This window comes from Nicotiana sylvestris, chromosome 5 (assembly GCF_000393655.2).
Source record: "Nicotiana sylvestris chromosome 5, ASM39365v2, whole genome shotgun sequence".
In the NCBI taxonomy this organism is placed as follows: Eukaryota; Viridiplantae; Streptophyta; class Magnoliopsida; order Solanales; family Solanaceae; genus Nicotiana; species Nicotiana sylvestris.
Window position 1 is genome coordinate 5,339,302 of NC_091061.1, and position 19,751 is coordinate 5,359,052.

Consider the following 19,751-nt stretch of genomic DNA (forward strand, 5'->3'; position numbering starts at 1 on the left):
AATGTTATAAGATCAATTAGGAGCTAAAACATAGTCCTAGACTATACAAACACGCAACTCCAAATTGAAGTTCCCTGTGGAAAATTAACCCCGATACCGCTATTGGGTAAAAATATTAGCGCCCACTCTTCCTCAGGTTGAGTCTGCTGCGATCAGCTGTGGATATAGGTGTCTAGGAAGTCTTGTTCTTGGGTGACTCGGACCTTCTGGTGCACCAGATTCAGGGAGAATGGGAAACACGGGATTTAAAACTTATACCGTACCGACAGTGCTTGCAGGATCTTTGTCAACGGTTCCAATCAATAGAGTTCAGGCATGTTCCAAGGACTCACAATGAGGTCGCCGATACTTTGGCTACTCTGGAGTCAATGTTGCACCATCCCGATAAGGCTTATATGGATCCTTTGCAGATTCAGATCCACGATCAACATGCTTACTGTAATGTGGTGGAAGAAGAGCTCGATGGGGAACCTTGGTTTCATGATATCAAGGAATACATCAGGAAGGGGGTGTATCCACTACAAGTCACAGGTGATCAAAAGAGAACAATTAAGCGGTTGGCAAGCGGTTTTTTCTTCAGCGGAGGGGTTCTGTACAAAAGGACTCCAGACCTTGGGCTACTGAGATGCATAGATGCTAGGCAGACTATAGCTATTATGACCCAAGTACATTCTGGAGTCTGTGGACCGCACATGAGTGGGTACGTGTTGGCAAAGAAGATTCTCCGAGCAGGTTATTATTGGCTCACTATAGAGCGAGATTGTATCAGTTTCGTGCGTAAATGTCATCAGTGCCAAGTGCATGGAGATTTGATTCATTCTCCACCATTGGAATTACACACTATGTCTGCACCATGGCCTTTTGTTGCATGGGGCATGGATGTCATCGGGCCAATTGAGCCATTAACATCAAACCTGCACAGATTTATTCGGGTGGCCATAGACTAATTCACCAAGTGGGTAGAGGCTAAAACATTCAAGTCTGTAACCAAGAAGGCGGTGGTTGATTTTGTGCACTCAAACATCATTTTCCGGTTTAGGATACCAAAGGTGATCATTACAAACAATGGGGTTAATCTCAATAGTCATCTGATGAAAGAGGTGTGTCAACAGTTTAAGATTACACATCGCAATTCCACCCCATATCGCCCCAAAGCGAATGGAGCAGTCAAGGCAGCCAACAAGAATATAAAGAAGATACTTCAAAAAATAGTAGAGGGTTCTAGGCAGTGGCATAAAAAGTTGTCGTTTGCATTGTTGGGTTTTCGCACTACAGTCCGTACTTCAGTAGGGGCGACTCCTTATTTGTTGGTGTATGGAACCGAAGCAGTGATACCCGTAGAAGTGGAAATTCCATCCCTTCTAATTGTCGCGGAGGCAGAGATCGATGATGATGAGTGGGGCAAAACCCGCTTGGAACAATTGAGTTTGATCGACGAGAAAAGATTGGAAGCAGTGTGTCATGGCCAACTGTATCAACAAAGAATGGCAAGAGCATATAATAAGAAGGTGCGTCCACAAAAGTTTGAAGTAGGTCAGCAAGTGTTAAGACGTATCCTTCCACATCAGGCTGAGGCCAAAGGCAAGTTCGCTCCAAACTGGCAGGGGCCATTCATCGTAACTAGAGTATTGTCAAATGGCGCTTTGTATTTAACAGACATAGAAGGCAAGTGTGTAGAAATGGCCATCAATTCCGATGTGGTCAAGAGATACTATGTATGATTTTCCTTGGTTAATTTATATTTGTTTGTATTAGGCATATTTTTGAAGATTTGGAATGACGAAGGCATTTTGTTCTGCTATCTAAACATTTTATCCTTTGTTACCACCTTTGAGCCTTATTTATTTCTTTCATACCCCTCTTTCGGAATCAGTAGCAAATATCAGAAACACAAGCGTGAAAGATAAGAAAAGAATGAAAAGAAATAGAAGAAAAAAGAGAGAAGGAAAGAAAAGAAAGGAAAAAAAGAGAGAAGAAAAAGAAAAGAAAAGAAAGAAAAAAGAGAAAAAAAACAACCACAACAAAACAACAAAAAGAGAAAAGGAAGAAAGAAAGGAAAAATAAGAAAGAGGAAGAACAGAAAAGAAAATCACAACAACAAAGCAATTTCTACGTCATGAACTACGTTCGACCTGATTCCTTTTAAAGATACGTAGGCAGCCTCACGGTTCGGTCCCATAAAAATAAAAATCCAAAATTCTCAAACAAGAAAATGGGGTAGAATTTGTGGTTGTTGTCAGAAATCTGATTCCAAAAGTTGTAATTTTGAACCCATTTGAATTGTTTTGAGCCTTTGATATCCTTTCTTTCTAACCCTATCCAAAATCCCACGTTACGGTCCAAAGAAAGACCTTCTGATCAGTCTTCGAGAGATGCCAAGTCAAGCAAGTGGAGGTGATTCATATCAAGGGCAACACTCTGGTCCAAGCAGAAAATATTGAAAATGAGAGAGTCTTATTGGTGAAAACCCTCACGGGCACCTTAAGGCAAAAGTGAGTTGAGAGATAAACAAATTAGAGAGGCTTGTTGGTGAAAACCCTTCAGGGCACCGCATGCCTGACAAGGTCAAGGTTTTGGTGATGAAATCAAGTTATGGAAATTCCAGGGCAACAAGTAGGGCAACTGAAAGTTATTTGGTTGGACAGATTGGGCCAATTAATCCGAAATACATGTCATGATCATTGGTTCCAACTGCTCCACTCAGATAAGTCCCTTTTCTTTTTTCCTCAGAAAGTCTTCCCGTTTTGGATTTTGCTTATCCTTAACTCTGAAAGTCATTGCATTTCATTTCTTTTGGGTTTATTTCTCTAAGATATTCCCAATGTCAGTTCTGTTTAAGCAAATAAGAAGGAATTTCAAAGCCTACTACCAACTTCCAAAGTTGCACAAGGCGCATGGCAGCCAAGGCATTGCTAGAGGTAGTATGATGTGAAATGGGACATAAGGTGCCAGTGAAAGTTCCATCGGCGGGATGATTCAGTAATTTCATGGGAGATGCAAAAGTTTAGTTAAAGGGGTCAGAGGTGAAACAACTGTTCGGGTATAGAACATTCGGGTCATCCGAGGTCACATGGATTGAAAATCAGTCAGGAAGCCAAGCGGTTCAGGGCTAGTTCGGGGAAGCCAGTCAAAACAAAACAATGCGGCGGAAAGACCTTTAGCAAAGAATGTCATCAACTAACCACCACATTTTAAACTAACAAGATTTTTCGTTGATTGAAACAGGGGCAGAAAGTTTCATTTGTTTCAGGGAAACCCTCCATAAGGAAAGGCAAGCACCAGACAGGTTTGACCATAAACTTTCAGGACCCTCTTGGATAATGGGATTTCATTTGAAGTTTGCAGGACCCGCCTGGATAATGAGATTTAATTTAAAATTTTCAGGACCCGCCTGGATAATGAGATCTCATTTGAAGTTTCAGGACCCTCCTGGATAATGAGATCTAGTTTTTAAATTCTCATGACCCTCCTGGATAATGGGATTTAATTTAAAATTTTCAGGACCTTCCTGGATAATTGGATTTATTTTTTAAAATTTCAGGACCCGCCTAGATAATAGGATTTAGTTTTAAGTTTTCAGGGCCCTCCGAATAATGGGATTTAATTTTAAAATTTCAGGACCCTCCTGGATAATGAGGTTTAATCTTAAAAATTCTCAGGACCCTCTTGGACAATGGGATTTAGTTAAAATTCAAAATGTCCATGAGTAACAAGATCTAACTAGGCTCTACCTTGAGGAAATATAAGTTTGGCTTTGAAGTTTTCATGCTTAGGATAAGATTCAATTTGAAATTTTAAGAACCCTCCTGAATAATGGGACTTAGTTTAATACCTCCCTTAGATGCTAAGATTTAGCATAAGTTTCACCATTAGGAAGTGGAATTTAGCTCTGAAATTTTCACCCTTAAGATGAGATTTGATTTTAAATTTCAGGACCCTCATGGATAATGGGATTTAGTTTTAGGGGTTCAGGACCCGCCTGGATAATGAGATTTAGTTTTAGGTGTTCAGGACCCGCCTGGATAATGAGATTTAGTTTTAAGGTTTCAGGACACTCCTGGATAATGGGATTTAATTTTTTGTTGTCAGGACCCTCCTAGATAATGGGATGTAGTTTATGACTTTCTTAGATAACAAGATGTAGCAGGAGTAACACCTTTAGAAGATATGATTTAGATTTTTAAAGCCGTCATATAACTAGGAGTTTTCAGGACCCTCCTGGATAATGGGATTTAGCTTCAAATTCATAGAGATATTTGGTAACATGATTCAATGCGCCCAGCATCAAACCGGGGCAGAACAAGGGAATACATTTTTCAAGGGAATACATTTTTCAAGGGAAATCAGGCACCCACCTGAAGAACAAGGGAATACATTTTTCAAGTTCAGCAATCAGGCGCCCACATGGAGAACAAGGGAATACATTTTTCAAGTTTTGGTAATCAGGCGTCCACTTGGAGAACAAGGGAATACATTTCAAGTTCAGCAATCAGGCGCCCACCTGGAGAAAGGGAAAACATCTCAAAGTGTAGTTGGCAGTCAGACATCCACCTGGAGAAAGGGAAAACATCTCAAATTACAATTCAAGGCGGCAACAAAGGGATTCCACCGTGAGAATACAAGTCAACAAAGCAACAAGAACCATAAGAGCAAGTTTTGAAGATATATATAGGATTTTTGTAATGCATAGATTATAGTCTAGTCTAGCTTCTTTTCATTTTATCATGGTGTAATAAGGGGGTTCAGTAAGCAGTAGCAGCAGCAACAACAACATTGAAATCACAGCTTCATGGTGGTCCCAACTACCAAAACTTCCCGAACTACACTGACCTGATTCCTTTATAGCCAAGGATATGTAGGCAACCTCGGAAGCAGGGTGCGGTCAAATCTTTCAAAAATGCTTCCCACGGAGTATTCAAACGGGCAAAAATTACTCGTATCCGCTCACTTTATCTTTGCACGAAAACTATTCGTATTTCCGGGAAAAGAGGGGCAGCTGTGAGCACGTGATTTTTGCTCTATATGAGTTATTCTCATAGATTCAAGAAAAATAATTTTTTCCATTATTTGCAATTTCGTAGATTTTCGTAGCATTTTTGTTATTGTTTGCATTTGTCTGTGCATGTTTATTTTATTTAATTTATGAAAATACAAAAATACACTGCATTCGAATTTTGGTAGTTGTTCTTTAATTTGGTATTTAATTAGTTGTGGTAATTATTATTTATGGTTATTAATTTTAATTTGGTAGGATAATATAGTTTTGAGATTTTTTATTCAGGTTTTATTTTTATTTGGAATTAATTAAAAGAATTTGAAAATAAAAAGAAATTGGAAAGGAATACAAAATCTGATATTTGGGCTGTTTTTAATTCAATCTCCCTAGGCCCAAGTATATTTTCCCCGAGACCCACTCGAATCGGCCCAAACCCGCGCCCCAACCCGTTCCACCCCGTCTAGTGTCCAAACGACACCGTTTAACCAATGTTCAATCCCAGCCGTCGAGGTTTCTCGATCGAACGGCTAGGAACACAGGGTCCCTAGGTATATTATTGTCCAAACACTTTCCACCCCCTCTCATCGTCCCCCCACACACTTAGAGAACCCCTCAGCGCCTCCGCCGTGAGCCGCCCACCGAAAATCTCCTTCGTCGGTGGCGTTGCTCCAATCGACCCCATTTTTACACCATAGATTCCTCTCCTTCTCATCTTTCCTTCGAATCCCAGCCCAACCTCTCGAATCTTGAATCAAAGAGAACGACTGAAACCCTAACTCATCCAATCGGCCCCAAAATAACACCCTGTAACCCCTTTGACCCCCTCATACCCGATTCACAATTGGTTTCCCTCGAATATTCACCAGACCCATCAAATCTGGACTTGAAAATACGAACCCTAAATCCCAAAATCAGAGTAGTGAGGTTTCGAGATATTTGAGGTTAAAATTGACTTTAATCGTGTATTTTCAGTCGAGAACACACGGTTAAAGTCTATCTCGGCCAAAAATCAAGGGGTTTCTTTGGAGATTAGTTCAAGCTTATGTTCATCTGGTAAGTCCAGTGTTCTTCCGTTCATTTCTTCTCTTATTTTCTTCTATTTTTCTTCGTTTTCTTCTGTTTTCAAAATCATCTCTGCATGTGGTTCCTTTTGTTAGAGTTAATATTAGTTATTAGCTTCCTCTATTTTGTTTGAATTTGTTAGATTAGTTTGTTTAATTTTGGGACGTATTGAGAACATTTGGTTCATGGTTGGTTTGAAATCTGAAGTGCCTGTTCTGCCTCCTCATTTCTTCTTAATTTCGGAGTTAGACTTGGGCCCAAAAAGGGATTAGCCCAGGTCTTGTAAGAGTTAGGTTAGTTTTTGAGTCCTTGGGTCTAATGGACCCATGAATATTTCTGAGGGTAATTAACAGGGCTCAGGGGGTAATCTAGGTAATTGGCATAGAGAATCTTTAGTAACTAGCTGGGGAAGCTTCTAAGAAGCTGGGGTGGGGACTAAACTGAAGTTCTGAATTCTACAATGAGGATTTCTAAGCAAAAACCAAAATTTTCAAAAGGTTCTAAGTGCAAAATTGAATTCTTTTAGGCAGCCCTAAATGCCTTGGCTATAAAGGCACTCTACCTTGATATTCAAGGCGAGGGATTAAGAAATAAAAACCTGAAATCAGAAGCGGAAAAGGATTTGTTCAAAATTCCGAATAAATTGGAAATTTCTGATCCTTTCCTTAGTGAGAATTCCTTGAAAAGCTTATCAAAATCATAGATTCTCTTTCTGGGGTCGAAATGTATTGAATTTAGGTTGTGAAAAGTTCTGGTTCAAGTCTTGTTATTGGTTTACTATTCCATTGATCTTCTTGAGCTAATTTAACTGCTTGACTGGTTGAATCTGGGCTGACTTCTGATGTTGCCTGCTGCTAATCCTTCACTCTTCTTATTTTTCTTTGCTTTTCCAGGTATATGTTCTTTAATTCTACCTAATGTAAAGCTTGCTTCAAGTTTGATATGGAAATCTTGAGCTTTGGAGCCTATTGTCAACTTGTTCTTTTGTGTAGCGTAGTTTTATTATTTTATTTGTAAAAAAAATTAATCATGAGTTATATGGTGCATGTTCTCATTTTCCACTGGTTGGTGATGATACCCTTTAAGGGTTGAATTTGGTTTAGATTGGCCAGAGACACCATTTTCTGTTAAATGTCTCATATTTAATTGATGGTCTTGTATAACTGAACTTTATCTGGTTCTAAATTATCATGAAGGTTGATTAACAGTAGGCCTAGTCAAGTTTAGTCATCTATTGGGTTCTTTTTGCTCTGAATCTTAATCGAAGCTGTTGTCTGCCTGTTCCAAATGCTGAATTTGAATTTTGTTTGAATATAAAAGACTCTAGAGTGCTTTAGACTTAGTGGAATATGTAACAATTAGGGACTCTGATTTTGTAGTTTGATTAGTTGAAATTATTTGGCTTTTGGTTCGTGTTTGTTATAGCAGTAAGTTTAAACGTATGTCAACTCAGATCGTTGGTCTAATGAATTTGGTTTAAGTTTGCTTTCCTAATAACTCTGCTCAAATTTGCATTCGTGTGGTTTGAAACACGGTTCAATGTTTTAATAATTTATCACTGGTTCTTCTTTTACGTGTGTCCTGAGCTCTTCGAATTTTTGGAAAGGGATTTTCAAGTGAACTGAGTCTGACTTCAAATTTTACAATTCCCAGGCCTAAGTCAGTTCGCGTTTGGTTTTCTATCCTCTTCTTTAACAATTGTGAGTCATGTATGATCCCGTTAAATGTGTTGGTTCGAATCAGACCTTGCATGAGTTTATGATCGTTAAGTTTTGATATCAAATGATGGATATTTTGGGCAAATGCTTATTAACGTGATTGAGAGTTCCACATTTCCATAGAATACTTGTATTGTTTTTCGAATTGCGACATTCATGTGTTTAATGTGTGTCAAGATTTGGTTCAAAGTGGAAATGGTATAGAAGATGTAATACTCTTAAATATAACAGCATTGGGTTGGCTATCAACAGGGATCCATATGCACTGTGCTTCCCCGTTTGTGTTAAGTTTTAACCTAGGCTTTATGGTGAGCCCAATCATGCCCCCTCGCCTGTCATGTCAATTAGCTATCGGGCATCAAGCCAGGCCCAAGTTCTGAGGCGGAAATAGAGCAGACTTCACTTAGTCTTAACCTTTATATTCACAACTTGAATTTAGCTGCGGTTTAAAAGTAGCTATGATTCCTCTAGCCTTATTTAATTAGTAGATCATTGTAGTTGATTTGAGGTGAGCCGCGCCAAATAAAATCTCAATTGTGTAGCCCTCGTTTAATTAATCTTGTTTATCCTTAGAAATCGAGGCGTGCCATTTAGCGAATTTCGATGGCCCTCACAAAGTTAAAACGCGTAGTTGCTTTAGGCGCGTATTTTAATAATATTACTTTCCTAAAGTCGGGTGCGCATTTATGTGACCCAAATCCAAATCACAACGATGTTAAAATATGTCAAGAATCACGAGTGCATTTATGTGACGTGGTTCGAGACGTGTTTTAATAACGTTGCAATTTTCTTTAAAAAATTAAAAAAGCGGTTATAAAGTTAAAATTGAACCATAGGCTAAGACATGTATTAAAATCAAATAATGAGCCAATTATAACAGTTAAGCGACCGTGCTAGAACCACGGAACTCGGGAGTGCTTAACACCTTCTCCCGGGTTAACAAAATTTCTTACCCGGATTTTTGGTTCGCGGACTGTAATACAGGGTCAACCTTTTCCTCGACCCGGGATTTGAACCGGTGACTTGGGACACCATAAATCTCCCAAGTGGCGACTCTGAATATTTTAATAATAAATCTCATTTCGATTGTCCTTTAATTGGAAAAAACTCCTTATATACTCCCTTCTCGGGGGTGTAGGAAAAAGGAGGTGTGACAAGAACTTCTTTAGTTTTTGTTGTTTATAGGACTTATTCAGTCCTCTAATGTTCCAGGACACAATGATCATGGGGCTTATGTCAGTGGTGCAAATGCATTCCTTCTAGTTAGTTCTTCATAATTGATCTCTCTATGTTTTGTTTTGCCAGCTGCTCCTTGTATTACCACTGCCTGTTTGCCTCTGTTAGTCACTTGAATTTCCACAACTGGCTCTTGTTCTGTGTGATTCTCTTGTTGTAGGGTAGATGTGTTATTGTTTTCCTCTGCTACTGCTTTAGGTTTCCATTCCATTTTAGTTCTCTTCTTTCTTCTTCTTTTATGTTTCATTGGTTCCTCTTCTTGTTGTGTTGCTTGTTGACATTTTCCAATACCATGCCCAAATTTGTTGCAATCTAAACAGAATTTTGGTTTCCATTCAAATTCAGCTCTCTGCATCTAGCTTCTATCTGACATTTCAACACAAACCTCATCAGGCAATGGTTGTGTAATGTCCATTTCAACAAGGATTCGAGCATATGATACCCTTTCACATTCTGCTGTAAGTCTATTAGTGTAAATAGGTTTGCCTAGTAGGCTAGAAATCCTACCTAGGTTTTCCTCAGCCCAACACTGGATCGGTAGCCTAGGTAAATTGATCCAAATTGGAACAATTCTCATAGATTCATTCTGCATCTGGAAATTTGGGTCCCAATCCTTCAACACCATAGGTCGACTATTGAACGTGTAAGGGTCATTTTGCATTATTAGGTTTTTGTCCTCCATAGATTCAAATTTAAAGATGAAATACCGGTCATCATGCAACAACACTGTTGGAGTTGTGACTATGTTCCATACGCCATAGATAAATTTAAGCATCTTCTTGAATGACGGATTTCCCCCTAGGACATAACCTATCAAAGTTGTTTTCCATCGTTGGGACTGTTGTTCTATCTCCTTTGGGTTTAGTTTGGCCATTTTCACTCTGTCCTTCACTGTCGGAGGATAGAATTTGAGTTGCATGCCTTGTGTTTGAGCTCTGTTACTTTTCACTACTTCAGCCATGGTCTGCTTAGCTTGAGATCCAGCTGAGTATGTTAATTTTCGTGACATTGTAAGCATACCTGTTTCTATTGGTTGCAATTCATTCTTCTCCACCTCCGGCGGTGCTTGCATGACCGTAGGTGCACTTCCCATACCTGGTAGCCAATGTAGCAGTTGTATTGGAGCTCATTTTTGGGGAATTCCATTTTCCGGCGTAATTAGTTTAGTTATACTATCAATTGGAAGAGGTGATTGTGTAGGGTGATTATGGTGGTTTCGGTGAGTCATCGATCGACGTTGTCAACTTCCTTGCTCAACAATCGCCGGTGTTTCTCTCTCTACTTTTTCTCTCTACATCCTTCCCCCCGGAGTTTTTAAATTATTTTAAAATAAAAAACTAAATTACCATATAATAAAAACTGCCAATTTAATTTATTTATTTATTGGTTTTTCAAATAATTTTTTTTAAATAAAAAGATTATTTATTCTGAAAATATATTATTGAGAATAATAGAATAAGCTTAAAAATAAATATATATATATATATGTATATATATATATGTATGTATTTTCTAATATAAAAAGAAAGTAGCATACAAAAATTTAAATAGAGTAATATGTTACTAAAAGTTTCTATTAACAATGCAATAATACTAAATACTGGATAATATAATAAAGAAATACAAAACAAAAAAGTTGTTAGATTCATATATGTCTTATTAATTTAATAGAGATTTTACTCATTAAATTTTAGATAATATTATTGAGAACAATAGGATAAAATTTAAAATAAAAAAATATTTCAAGACTAATAAAATATATATCTTCTATTATATTATAGAAAGAAAGTAGTCAATATATTAAACAAAGTAATATGCTAATAAAGGTTTCTATTAACAATGCAATAATACTAAATTTTGGATAATATAATAAAGAAAAATATAAAACAAAAAAGTTATTCAATGACTATACAACTCTCTTTAATTTAATAGAGATTTTATTCATTAAAATTCAAATAATATTATTGAGAGTAATAGGATAAAATTTAAAATAAAAAATATTTCAAGAGTATTAAAATATATATCTTCTATTATATTACAAAAAGAAAGTAGTAGACAAAAATATTAAATAAAGTAACAACAACAACAACAACAACAACAACAACCCAGTATAATCCCACTTAGTGGGGTCTGGGGAGGGTAATGTGTACGCAGACCTTATCCCTACCCTGAGGTAGAGAGACTGTTTCCAAATAGACCCCCGGCATCCTTCCCTTCAAAAACTTCCCACCTTGCTCTTGGGGAGACTCGAACTCACAACCTCTTGGTTGGAAGTGGAGGTTGCTTACCATCAGAGCAACCCCTCTTGTCTAATTAAATAAAGTAATAAGCTAATAAAAATTTATATTAACAATGCAGTTATATTAAATATTGGATAATATAATATAAAAAATGCATAACAATTTTTTTTCTATGACTATATAAGTCTATTTAATTTAATGGATATTTTATTCATTAAAATTCAGATAATATTATTGGCAACAACAGAATAAAATTTAAAATATAAGAAACTTCAAGATTAATAATATATATATATATATATATATATATATATATCTTCTCTTATATTATAAAAAGAAAGCGAGCAGACAAAAATATTAAACAAAATAATATGCTAATAAAAATTTCTATTAACAATGTAAAAATACTAAACATTGGATAATAGAATAAAGAAAAGTATAGAACAAAAAAGTTATTGAATGACTACATAAGTCCCTTTAATTTAATAGTGATTTTAACCGGGTATATCACATTGACAAGTAAGATGACAATTTAAATTTATTAAAATAATGCGATCTAATTTGTTCAAATACATCCGATCACAATTAAATTTAATTAATATTTTTTAATATTGATCGCTCATCGCACGGGTACAGATACTAGTTTTTATAATAGGTATTGATCTGTAATTTTATGAAAATAATAATAACAGACTTGCAGTTATAAGTTAAATATAACTGATAGTATAAAAAGAATTGATACAATCAGTGTATATAATTTAAATGAAGATAAATGACACTTTGACACTTGAAGTTATCGTCCAATTAGTGTAGTTAGTTAGACTAAATGATCAATTATTTCAGATTTAACATAGAAAATATCCACTTGGGAGACATATTGAACCACTTGTTTTATTTTTTATTCATTTTAAGGTCACTATTCTTCCTTTTTAACTTGCCCCTTTATTCCTTCTAAAATAGGGCATTTATCGTAGAAGAATTAACCTAAATAGCCGCTCATCTTTTCGCTTAAATTAAAAATAGCCGGTAAATGTATAATTTATGTATTATATGTGTGTAATTATGTTTAATCTATGTATATGAACAAAAAAAATAAACCATTAATACAGCCGGCTATTTGTGTAAAGATCCCGCTTATGTTATCCTTTCAATGTCAATATCTATGAATATCTCTCACTCCCACAAAAGCTTACAATCTAATTATATTAGCAGAGTGAATATCTCTTAATCTCACGAAAACTTACAATCTAGTAATATTAACGGACTTTCTCACATTATACGTGTATAATCGATGTTTCACTATTACTCTTTTCCCGATCATTTTATGTTATAAAAAATAAAAATAAAAATATTTCACTCTCTTTTTTGGTGAATAAGAAAATTACAACTCCTTAACTGGTGCTACAAATGATTATTTTTTGGACTAATGATACCCTCGTGTATTGGTAAGATATAAATAGGATATGTGTAACATCCCCTTTTTCAAAATAATTAAAAAAAAAAAAACTTTTTTCCCCACTCACAAAATTACAATATATTTTGAAGTGAAATACATGTCCAAACATAATTTCCCTACTTATAACCCCCTAAATAGACTAAGTTTCGATGAAGATTTACTTGATGTAAATCAATGTTATCAATAGAATTTAGTTAAAACTAAACCTGACTTGTATGTAATTACAGTCATAGGCATGAATTTGTTATAGAGTTATCTGAATTATCATTAATTTTTCTACTATAGTTAATTACAAAGAATTTCCCAATTGAACGAAAAAGTTAGCAAGTTTGATTAGGGGTTGATTAAGGATTAGAGTAGGGAAATTTGTACAGATTAGCAGTTGAATAAGAAGAGAATGTTGGATTGTGAAGAGGGAACGGAAAAGGGGAACCAAATAGCAAGAAAATATAATAATAATTTATTTATTTTAAAAAATATTGGCATCCTATAACAACACATTACAGGAATTAACAATTTTTTTTAACCTTATATTAGGTTTGACTTTCTAACCTTATAACTTATATTAGGTATGACAAAGATAGCCCCGAACACTTGGCATTATATAGACAAATCCTAAAAAACAACTCTCTTATATATTCTCTTTAAAAAATGCTACTCGTTTATTTTGGTTTCCCTCCCATTTCTCTCATTGTATTTCTTCTTCTTTTTCTTCTCTTTCCCTCTCATAGTTTAAAAAAAATTCTTGCAAATTATGCAAAAAATCAGTTGGATGAAAAGGTAAGGTTGATCTGACATCAGAGAAAATCAGAAGCAAAAACTAAGAGAGAGAAAATACATTTCAACTTTATTTTTCTTCTCTCTCTCTCTCTCTCTCTTTTGGATTGAACGAGTGGGTGTGATTGAAATTAGTTGAAAATACCTAAACGAAACTATATACAAAATTTGAGCAAGATTAGAATTGATTTAGACTAGTTTCAAGTAAAAAAATCAGACCTAAAAATTCAACTGCGATATGTGTATATCATGTTGTATATCGTGTACATCAGTGTAATCACACACAAGTTTTAAGGACGTCTGTGTATATCACTTTGTATATCGTGTATACAACATAATTTGTTTATGGGCGCCCGTGTATATCACATTGTATATCGCATAGATAACACAAATATTCATGGATATACACAGATACACACGATATATATGAGATATACACGAGATACAATAAGGGATACACATGTGGAGTCGTCTTGAACTTGAGTTTTCAATCTGAAACGTGTTATACAAAGAAGGAAAATAAAATTTTAATATAATTTTTTGATATACATATTATTATTATGTTATACACTGTGATATACAATAATATAATTACTAATGTGTTATATATATACAGATAAAAAATTAGAAAAATAATTAAAAAATATTGAAAGTTTTTTTCGGATACTACTAAAGAAAATGGAACCTAATTTCTAGGATGATGGTTGCTATGAGAGGAGATAGAGGATTTTAAATACTTTTTGTTATTTTTTAGAAAAATAATTTTAATGAGGCTTATTTTTAGGATAGTGGTTGAACCATTAGAAGAGAGAGATTAACTTTAGGCTATCATATGCGGGGAAAATTTCATTCCTATACCATATAGGAAACTATATTATCAAATATGTTCATAGTTTGCATATTACCCTTCATGCTAATAGTATTTCTACAAAATATAGACCATGCATTAAATAAGGAATCATTGTAGTTGTAGGCTTCCTTATTTAGGCGCGCTAAAATTGGAGGATTAAATATTCATCCAGATCTTTCAAACGCAAATCACGCACATTAATCTTCTTCGTCTGTTTCGTTTCAAATTTAGCGTCTCTACATCAAACGCAATTATTCTTCTACAATTCAAAAAACGAATTGATTATTCTTCTACAATTAAAAACGAGTTGATTATTCTTCTACAATTCACAAATCAAAAATGACTAAATCTTCGACAATTCTTCTACATCAAACGCAATTATGTCCAAATTTCAGTAATATAAAGCAAAGGAAAAGAAAGTAGCAATTCCACCATTGACAGCCATTAAAAAGCTTGAAAGCTTTGAATTCAAATTTGGATTTTCAAAAATCATTATTTGTTTGGATTGGGTATTGTTGAAAATAATTGGGAATATGGTTTGGAGTTTATATCTCAATTTTGAGGGGTTTTGGTTAAGATTAGACTTAGTTTTGACTGAATTTCAGATTGAAACTCGAAGAAGAAGAAGAAGAAGAAGAAGAAGAAGAAGAAGAAGAAGAAGAAGAAGAAGAAGAAGACGTATATTACAGAAATTGTAGATAAATTAAAGAAAAATTATAGACTGTTGTTTATTTATTTTTCTTTTATTCATTTACCTATTGTATGAAAGTTGAACAACATTGTATAAAAATTGTATTTAAGTGGATGATTTAGTACTATTTTGGACAAAAATATATATCAAAAATGTGAAACATACATTTCAGGGGAAGCATATCGAGTCCAAATATGTATATAGTTTGTAGATAAATTGTAGATTATTTGTATTCTGATTGTAGATGCTTTGTTTTCTGTTTTCACAAATCAAAAACGACTAAAACTTCTACAAATCTTCTGCAAAAAATACAATTATGTCGAAAATTCCAATTATGCTACAATTGAATGTGAATTGGGATATTAAAATTCAATGTACCCAGTTTGTAGATATTTTATCGATAAATTGTAGATTATTTGTATTCTGATTGTAGATGCTTTGTTTTCTATTTTCATAAATAAAAAAACGACTAAAACTTCTACAAATCTTCTGCAAAAAACGCAATTATATAGAAAATCCCGATTATGCTATAATTCTGGGATTCTCCTATATGCTCTTGTTACTCCTTATGAAACTGCTATGCTAAATATGGAGTCCAAAAAAATATTTCTGTAATTTTTCTTCAAGAAAAATAAATAAACAACAGTCTACAATTTTTCTTCAATTTATCTACAATTTCTGCAATATACGTCTTCTTCTTTTTCTTCTTCGAATTTCAATATGAAATTCGGCCAAAACCAAGTCTAATCTTCATCAAAACCCCTCAAAATTGAGATATAAACTCCAAACCATATTCCCAATTATTTACAACAACACCCAATCCAAACAAATAATGATTTTTGAAAATCCAAATTTGAATTCAAAGCTTCAAAGCTTTTTAATGACTGTCAATGGTGGGATTGTTGCTCTCTTTTCCTTTCTTCTTATATTACTGAAGGAACCCAAAATCATAACCATCAAAAGTTATTGCTGTGTATGAAACTTGAATCTTTAAAGATTTGACTTCAATTTTGACTGGTTGTAGAAGAAAACCTTGATTTTGGACATTAATGGTAGAGAGTTTCAATTGTTTTTCTGGATTTAGCAGAGGGTTTCAATTGTTTTTCTGGTTTCTGGGTGTGTGGTAGTACATGGGTGAGGGTGTGGGGTTGGGAGAGAGAAACGTAGGGGGGGGAGGGAGGATTTGGAGGAATATGCGGTACCATAAATGTATGAGTGATATAAGGTACAATTAATGTACATTTAAAAAACTTTATGGTATAGAATTGATAATTACGTATACCAAATGTAATTATATCAAACCTTAAACATTGATGGTAATATAGTTTTCTATTTGGAATAGGAATGTAAAAATTTCAATCCTAAAACGTTGGCTTTTTTACCCCAATTGTTGGACTTAGTTTACACGAGGTGCTTTAACATATATATAACCAATAAAGCACACAGTGAACCCAGATGGCTATTTGTGTAAAAGATGTCTTTGTAAAATGGCCTATATTTTCTCTTATTTAGAGATGGTCCAGAGCTTTAACATATAACCAATAAAGTACAGTGAAACCTGATGGCCATTTGTGTAAAGATGCCTTTATAAAATGGCCTATATCATTCATCAGTAATTTTCAAAATTTGCAGACTCATTTTCGAACTTTCATCTGTTTATTAGTATGACCAACGAACAGTTCTCAAACTGTTTGTGAATATGCCTAACTGAAAGTTGTTAACATTATGTCAAAAACTTATTTGTTCCTTCTGTTTTTGTCTGATTACAGTTTAAGGATTTGCTGGAACAGTTGAATAGTGATGACATTCAAACGCAGGCTTGTGGCTCCGTCCATGATGATATATCCAAAGCTATTTCCAAGCTCAATCAGGTATATAATTACAATAAACAGGCTCTTAAAGTTTTGTTTCAATATTTGAAGGCTGGATATTATTCCGATAAACACATTTTTTAAATTAAATTAGTTGATCAACATTTGGAGTAGTTTTGGTACAGTAGCTTTAACTTGGTTGGATTAAAATTTGGTGTGTCGTTGTCAATTTTCCATACGCGAATTTTGTGATCTTGGTGAGCACCGAAGAGCTTATTCCCAAATATGACTTATGGATTTCTGTTGAATGATTTTCTGTACTCGCAGCCTAGTTTTCCAGGAGTGATCATAGGAGGAGTGGCCTTTAAAAGTGGCTGCACAGTAGGTGTTTGAGAGAATTTCTGTTTGAGTTGAAAGTGGAGTAAATGAATGGAACTGATGGAAAACTTGGCTGCGAGTACAGGAAAGAAAATGATTTGGATATGATGATGAAGAGTATTCTGTGTGAAGATGTAAAGGGTGAGATTGATTAGAATCTTTATTCTTTCTTAGATTGAATTTTCATAGATATGGGCAAGAGAAGGAAAAGGCTGATGTGAGTCCGTTAGTTTTGAGGGGCATAAGTGTTCCAATGGGCTAGCGGTACAGACTTTTTTTGGGACCGAATTCAAGAATAATTTTGGCCGTTTTCTCTTTCTTAATCTTTATAAGTGGACTAGATTTGTCTTTTAAATTCTAGAATGTTGGTTTGAAGGTTTTCTTTTTAAATAGTCCTTTATTTTATATTTTTGTTTTTGTTTTGGCGGGGGGGGGGGGGGGGTTGAGTGGTTTCAATTGTTACAAGTAGTATTTTGAACAGAGATATCAGACACAATTAGCAAACTGAAAGTTTGCCACTGCAATGTGTTTATTAAAGAATATTGTGTTACCTATATTGCATATTATAGTGTTTTCTGAAACTCTTACCCCGTTATGAATTAGTTATCACTTGTTGAGTCAGTGAACTCATTCCTTACTTTTATGTCTACAGATACAAGTGTTCATTCCTATACCGAGACTTGAGCTAGTGTACTTCAGTGCTGAGCCGCACGTTTCCTTCCATGGGTGATGCTGGTTCCACTTCCTCTTTTTCTGTTGTTATGTTTCAGTTACACAGTTATTGAAAACTCTTAGTTGTATTGATCCGCGAACCTTATGGGTGGTTGTAACTTTGTAATGCGGTAGACTGTGTTAAAAAAATAAAAGGGAAAAAGAGAGAGACACTGATATATATATTTTGCTAGTCTAGCATCTTGATTATTACACGTGAAATGAATGATGTTACTCTTGGGATTGTTGAGTGATGTAGTTTGGATGATATGAGAGAGGTACAAAAATGGAATTAGTTTCAGTTATAGGCAAGGTCGAAATTTTTAAAGATTCAAAGGCTTGCTATGATGGGTGAAGCCCTCCTATGTGCACAACCGTTAGTTGAGTCGTGACACTACAGAATAGAGTCTACCCAAGCCTAATACTGAGGCTAATAAGGCCAGTGACTAATTTTAACCCCGTTAAACTTAATTGGTTTATGGCAAATCAAAAAGAATTAAGTAGAATATTCATTTGAGTTAAACATATGGTATTTGTCCTATGCATTTTAATGCGCTTGCCTCTTTGTTTAGTACACAATTATTGATCCTGCTGGTATTGGCAACTAATAAGAGCCACCTACATTAAATGTTAGCCTCAATAGACTATTAATTAAAACTTAAATAGATGAGAACTGTAACGAAATAGCAGAAAGTTGAGAGACCTGTTAGAGACTTGTTCCACTCACATGGTATGCTTTTCATGGCAGAGAACTTATTGGCTGAATGGCAACTGGAGCACGTCGTCTACTCGCTCATACGATCTTCTAAGACCATCCAATCTCTGGCATATTGGTGGGAGAAGATGTGGGAGCCTGGGAGGTACCTTCAGTTGACTCCAACCTTTGCAAATGCTCTTACTTGCAATAAGAGGATGATAATGTAGTAGGTAAACTCATGGAACGAACAAGGCTGGTGATTTTTATATTTTCCACTGAAGCTCAAAAAATTTTCTTCTACTGTTTAAAGCCTATCAAGTATGATGATGATTTCTTGGCTTTGGTTTAGATACACTTAGTTAAGAATCTTTTTTTTTTTAATAATGAAATCAAAGTTAGGTGCCTCTGTATCAATTGAATCTTCTAATGCACAAAGAAGTCCTAAGACTGAGACATGATTATTGATTGGGCAGTTATTTAGGTTAATTTTTCTATTAAAGTATAATATATAATGTAAAATGAGAAATTCTTATTTTAGTCCTTGAGTTAATATGTGTTTCTTGTTTTGATCCTAATTTTATTCCACTCAGCTTTTTCTGATCTTTAATTTAATCAAATGTGTGATTTTTGTTAATATTAGTTTTAAAATATGCTAAACACTCTTAAAATATGATTCAATTGCAAATACACCACTTGCATTTTACAATCAAACTCTTACACCCTCTATAATATGAAATCTCACAGAAGTATTAGCTTTGATAATGTTTCAATTATAATAGGATGTTAAGCGTTTAATTTTGAAAAATTTGAGATATATAATTTGTAACTAAGTATTAAAGTAAAATTAAAATTTCAATTAATAAGTTGTTACACAATTAATTTTATGAAATTTAAAAAGGATAAATGTTTTCTGAAACGTATATCTTTCAAACTTCTTAAATAGGAAATAACCACATATTAACAGTAATATATTTTTTGCATTTTAAACATGGAAGCTATTGTAATATTTTATTATATATGAATTTCAGAGTTTATTTGGTTTGATTATTTATTGTTCTGTTTCAAATTAGATGAACTTTCCTTTGTGTAGGATTTTTGTTATATAGGAGTTTTTAAATATTTTTTATT

The 19,751-nt window shown here is 34.4% G+C and overlaps 1 long non-coding RNA gene across 2 annotated transcripts; it reads left to right on the plus strand.

Moving 5' to 3' along the window:
* The first annotated feature begins 16,635 nt into the window (after positions 1-16,635).
* Positions 16,636-19,161, plus strand: LOC104227803 (uncharacterized). 2 transcript variants are annotated; one of them, XR_711186.2, is made up of 3 exons: positions 16,644-16,897; positions 17,868-17,950; positions 18,675-19,161. It is a non-coding gene; the product is annotated as an uncharacterized lncRNA (long non-coding RNA). The 2 variants fall into 2 exon arrangements; XR_011400015.1 differs by lacking the exon at positions 18,675-19,161 and having other exon boundaries at positions 16,636-16,897; positions 17,868-18,136.
* Positions 19,162-19,751: the final 590 nt, after the last annotated feature.